The 6,249-nt window shown below is 40.6% G+C and overlaps 1 long non-coding RNA gene across 1 annotated transcript; it reads right to left on the bottom strand.

The window, feature by feature from the left end:
* Positions 1-240: 240 nt before the first annotated feature.
* LOC112072720 (uncharacterized) lies at positions 241-5,901 on the bottom strand. Its single transcript, XR_011476317.1, has 6 exons — positions 5,696-5,901; positions 4,528-4,620; positions 4,298-4,348; positions 1,325-1,454; positions 980-1,215; positions 241-437 (listed from the first exon to the last, which is right to left on the bottom strand). It is a non-coding gene; the product is annotated as an uncharacterized lncRNA (long non-coding RNA).
* Between the last annotated feature and the right edge of the window lie 348 nt (positions 5,902-6,249).

Here is a 6,249-nt window from a genome sequence, read left to right as displayed (position 1 = left end):
GGATGGAAGAGGAAGAGAACATCTGAGAGGTTTAGACCTCACTTCATACAGAGACAGAGAAGGATGGAAGAGAGAGAACATCTGAGAGGTTTAGACCTCACTTCATACAGAGACAGAGAGGATGGAAGAGAGAGAGAACATCTGAGAGGTTTAGACCTCACTTCATACAGAGACAGAGAGGATGGAAGAGAGAGAACATCTGAGAGGTTTAGACCTCACTTCATACAGAGACAGGAGGATGGAAGAGAGAGAAACTTCTGAGAGGTTTTAGAAATTCAAGCAGCTGGTGCACCCTGGTTGGCGCGCGATTCATCACGCAGGAGACCAAGACCTCTTCTGCCACGCCCCCTCTTCTGATTCTTCTTGAGTGTTTCGGCAACTCTATTGGTGGCACAGCAGAATCTCGCCACAGTTTCAGTAATAATATTGGAACCTTGCTAAGGACCGTTGAAGGAGAGAAAAATCAGGACAGCGTTCAGCAGGGGCCAATGTTGTACAATTTTTAATTGAATYGAAATGGTGCTGTACTGAAAGACCAGTTAAAGAATGCTGTGAATATGGTCTCTGAGAAGGCAATAGTTTTCAGTATGACACGGCTCAAGTTTTGCCATTTTAAATGGTCATACCCATATTAATCAGGACACACACCCCACCAGATGGGAGCAAAAACACCTCAAAGAACATTGAAGAATGGTGCGCACCGTTGTCGTTCAGTACAAACCGTTGTGAAACGTAGCCAAACGTTTAATCAATTGAATGTGTCCCAGGTTATAAACATAATGCCGTCATGGTTCTAGCTACGTTGATGGCTAGCCTTCACCTCATTTAAATATGCTCAGTAATYGATTGATCCATATACAAAATCCCCAAAATCCAGTTGTCAAAACAACAAAGAGAGTTTGTGTTTGATGGAATGGAAGTTCACTACACACTTCAGATGTATAGCCTATTCAGAGTCTGATTAAATGAATACACGTACCTGTAAGCAGACAGCCTCACCGTATCGAATAGTTGTGGCAATATGCTCACAATTGTTCTTGATAACAAAGTATCTCCCACAATCGTTATTCAGGGTCACAATATCTTGAATCATCTGTGCATCCGTTCTGATATCTTTTTTTCCATCTAGATAATTGTCCACCACAGGGGTACTTCTGCCTTTAACTGCTTCCAGTGAATCAAATGCACATTTTGTAACTGTAGAGACTATCTCACCTGATAGAGAAATGGAAATGAAATCAGACATTTTTGTAATTTGTGACTTTATAGTAATATTTTGGATTGTATAGGCTCATGTTTTATATTGTTAATATTTTAAACTTACCTGGGAAGTGAAAAATATCTTGTCCATTTTGTCTTATATTGGGATTGCCAAACACTTTATCACCCACCCAAATTGCATAGTGGTTGAATGCAAATCGATCAAATTTGATGATATCCCCAAAATGATACTCCTAAAAGATTATTAAATAAATAAATAGAATCATTATAGGAACAAGTAATACCTGCATTGTCTGACGCTAATTGCTATTTACATTGATCTTTTCCTGTAAATCACATAATCCATATCTTCAAAAAAAAGTAGTTGGGCCTCCTGACTGCGGTCTAAGGCACACTACAGACCCGGGTCCTATTCCAGGCTGTGTCGTGACTGGGAGTCCGATAGGGCGGCGCAGAAATGGCCCAGCGTTGTCCGGGTTAGGGGAGGGTTTGGCTGGGGGGCGCTATATTTGGTTCATCGTGCTCTAGCGACTCCTTCACCTCTCCGGATCCCGTTGGGAGTAGCAGTGATAACACAAGATTGTTTTTGGATCCCAATTGGGGAGAAAAAGGGTGTAAAAAAATATAAAACAGATGTAGTTAAACTCAGGGCAGGCCTTAAGCAATTTACTGAAAAGTTAAACTAAATTAATAATACCAGAAACGCTTTATCATAAGGACGTTATATCCAGAAACAATTTGAATAGGTAGGTTTTAAATTGGCTACCAGCATATGTCATATTATTCAGTAAATCAACACTGCAGTGTTTGTAATGGTGGTTTTACCTGAGCAATTCAATATTGTCAGATGATAATTGCTAATCAAATCTCTATTCAGTTATGAAACGTCACAACTCACAGCATTTAACATATGGATAAAGACGTAAAATTAGCGCAGGAAATTATTTCACTTGTAGACAATGTTCACCTACTGAAAGTAATTGGCATTTTGGTTTATCAAGTTTGTATGATATTCAGAATTAAAAAAGTTACTTCTAAATGACTTTCAGTAAAAATCAATGCTGAATTACTGGTAGTCAGGTGCTGTAGATATCTCCTAAAGTGAATTGATCGAAGGCTAACTACAAGAACAATACAATCAGGTCTTAAATCAGCTGAACAGAATTGTGCTTTACTTTCATGTGTCGTTATTGAAGAAACAAATACTGTGATGTTTTTGGTGTGCTATATTTACCGGTCCTGCAGCATTTCCTTATGCAATCAAATCTCTAGTTGCATGGTAATCTGAGAGGGTTTGATGGGTTATGACATAGTGATATGGTCACCTTCCCGCTAATAGGCTAGGTGGAATTCTGGCCCTATTGCTTAAACCTTCCCAATTCTCTAAGAGGTTTCATCCTCTAAGACAGGGGTGTCAAAGTCAAATGGACGGAGGGCCAAATAAAAAATTTAGCTACAAGCCGAGGGCCGGACTGTTCGAATGTTCATTGAAAAATTTTTAAATGACGCATATAGTCTAGTGAACCTAATTGAACCTACTGAAAACCTACGGCAATGGTGTTTCTGCTCAGACTCACATTTAAAAAGAGTTGCCTTTTTTCTGGGCAAACTTCGTCACAAACTTTAATCATGCAGTTTTTGATGAAATCCCCCTCCGTAAATGGCCGGGCTGATTTAGCGATCTCTTCTGCCCAAATAAAAACTGGCCTTGACAGCAGCCTGGCCTTGTGATTTGCTTTTTTGAACAGAGCCTGTTCGAGATTTGAGGCCTCGTTTTAATTCCTCTGCCTTTTGTAGCCTTTTTCCATGTCCATATTCTTGTTTTTGTCCGCGTGTTTCGTTTCATAATGTCGTCTCAGATATACTCTTTCAGTACCGCCACACTTTCTCCACACAGAAGACACACAGGTTTTCCAGCTACTCCGTGAACATATACTCCGACTCCCACCTTGTTTGAAACCCCCGGTTCTCAGTGTCCACCTTCCGTTTTGCCATTTTTGATGGGTATCTGAAAGTTAATTTTACTGTGATGCTGACGACTGCTGTGCCAATAAATATTGAAATGAAGCAGCCTACTGCTCGGTGCGTCACCGTTGCATTGTGGGAAATGTAGTATTGGTGCGTGTAAAAGATCTGCGGGCTGCCGGCTTGCTGCGGTCTGCGGGCCGGTTCTAATAATAAATCAAGATCATCCCAGGGGCCGTAAAAAACCTTCTCGCGGGCCGGATGTGGCCCGCGGGCCTTGACTCTGACACCCCTGCTCTAAGATGTCTAGGGGTTGTTTCTGAACAGAGCCCCACAACCTTGTAAGTTTGTGGCAAGCCTCCATCACTACTGCTGCAGAGAACGGCATGGGCAGTAAGCAGGTTTAAGCACTAGCTAGCTAACTAGAGTTTAGTTGTCCAATTGATGAATTCACTCTGGTAGCAAGTTAACTTCATGATAAGTACAATATTTAAGCTGAAGCTTATGTTTAACCTTCCAATATTAAGATTTGTTCCTCCTGCTGCTGCTATAGATCCTGCAGCTGTTTCAGCACAGTTGACTGAACTTCCTGGTTCATATATACTTCCAGGTTAAACTTCAATTGGAACAGTTTGGGGGAAAATATAAGCTTTATTTATATATAATTACATCACACTTCTTGTCTTTCCTATTACCTCACAGATTGGGATAGCGAATGGCCGTGAGGTACACGGACCACGAGTGTACACGTATATAATAATTTCATAACAAAACAGTAGGTAGGTGCCCCGGGCCATAGATGTGGTTACTGGCCCTTGAAGCCATAACCTACCCAATCACATCTTTCATACAATTTGAAAACAATAGGAAGCCTGTGGGAAGGTCTGTGAGTGGGCTTTGTGCATGCAGGAACAGTCATGTATCCTTTTTTTACATTAATAGGAAGAATAAACCAATATCATGATATGTCTTCCTCATATCAATATAATTTTACTATCAATATTGGTGCCCACCACAGCTAGCAATATAGTAAGTCAAATATCATACGGACAATATAACCAGACTACTCACATAACTAAATTTTACAATGTTTGTAATGTTTTATTTTTACCTGTTTATCTTCCTGTTTATCTTCCTGTTGAGCTGGCTTAGAAGCAGATCCCTGTTAGTATAACAGAGAGATAATTGTTTCAGAACAAAACAAACTATTTCAATGACTTGCGATAAAAAAATATCACTTTTGTTGATACATACTAACAAGATGGTAAATATCATACTGGTAGATTAGGAGATTAACTCCTGAATTGTGTGTTTTAAAAGCATTTATTTTAAGTCACTTACCCCTCCTTTAACCGAGATGGTCAGTTGAAAAAGTAAGATGGCCAAAATGAAGGTCAGCTTCATTCTCATCATCATGGCAGTTCAGGGGAAATGCTGGAAAGGAAATATCAGTTCATGTGACTCTGCTGCACTGTTCCTTCCGAAGTGTCCTTGGTTTTCACCAATTCTTTTACAGATTGTGTGAATTTGTAAGGACCGACGCTGGAGTCGAGGTATGGTATGGTATGCAGGTATGGGGAGTTGACGTTTAATTAAGAACAGACAAAGAGCAAGCCAGAACCAGCATCAGCACATGGATACACAATGACAAATGACAATCAATGCAGCAGCGGGGAACAGAGCTGGGGAACTGACAAATAATTTTAGGTCAGTACTGAACTGGTCACACCACAGGACTGTTTATTTCTAAATCAAGTGTAAACATCCCAGAAACACTGCTGTTCAAATCAAACACAATTCTGAAATTATAGTGCAGAAAAACATCTGTTATGATTGAATTCAGACTTCAGACTTCAAAACCATAACAGCATCCCTAAATACACAGAGGAGTCATGAACATTTTATTCTTGAAAGGCCACTGATGAGGACGACATGTCTTAGCATTCATTTAGGCTAATGTATCTCTACTGCTATCTCTTCTATATGACATTCTTATCTCAAGAAGCAATTTCAGTGTTTAAACACTTGTATTCTAAGTATAGGGTAGCTTGCCACTGGAGTTGGTTAGCTGAGAAATCAACTGTAGCAGTTTTGTTAAATGTCAGACAGACAGTGACTGAAACAGGAATATAATATTTAAGTTCATCACAGTAATAGAACACATCCTCCAAAAGCAATATGTGTAAATAGATCATTTTTTACTAACAGACAAAAACGTTCTTTATAAACATTCATACGAGTACTTTAATGCTCCATGTATTTGGACCCAGGTTTGTTTGGTACTGGAGGTATTTGTAATGTTACAAATAGCCTAGCATTTATATTATTTTTGGCGAAAATACTTTTGAATACCTTCAAAATGAAGTAATTGAATTCAGCCACATTATTTGTAAATACTCAAACAAGTACAAATACTTAAATAAGCATGTATTTGTTCCCAGGTCTGCAGCTGAGACAGACAGATGAAGAGACCACTGTCTCTTCTGATAAGACATGAAGTATCACTTACCTCCGGAGCGTAAGACAAGTGGACCTTGAGTTGAGAGGTGAGAGTGAAGGTTCTTCCTTGTAGAGAGGTGAGTGAAGGGTCTTCCTGTTGAGAGGTGACAGTGAAAGGTCTTCCTTGTAGAGAGGTGAGAGTGAAGGGTCTTCCTTGTAGAGAGGTGAGAGTGAAGGGTCTTCCTTGTAGAGAGGTGACAGTGAAGGACTTCTCTGGGATGGTCAGAGCCTACTGAAGCTGGGAGAGGTGACGCTTTAAATACTGTTCTGACCAGCCTCAGTCTCGCTCCACCAGCTCTGACCCTAACAATTGTAACACGTGAACTAGTTATCAGCTGCTTTGAATATGTTCTGATATTAGGCCCAGGTGGAGAGAGACATGAGGGTGCAGGTGGAGGCCCAGGTGGAGAGAGACATGATGGTGCAGGTGGAGGCCCAGGTGGAGAGAGACATGATGGTTGCAGGGTGGAGGCCCAGGTGGTAAGAGAGACATGAATGGTCCAGGTTGGAGGCCCAGGTGGAGAGATACATGATGGTGCAGGTGGAGAGAGACATGATGGTGCA

Source organism: Salvelinus sp. IW2-2015, unplaced genomic scaffold, assembly GCF_002910315.2.
Source record: "Salvelinus sp. IW2-2015 unplaced genomic scaffold, ASM291031v2 Un_scaffold2012, whole genome shotgun sequence".
Taxonomy (NCBI): domain Eukaryota; kingdom Metazoa; phylum Chordata; class Actinopteri; order Salmoniformes; family Salmonidae; genus Salvelinus; species Salvelinus sp. IW2-2015.
Note: the sequence above shows the minus strand (reverse complement) of the source record. Positions and strands in the feature narration are given on the sequence as shown.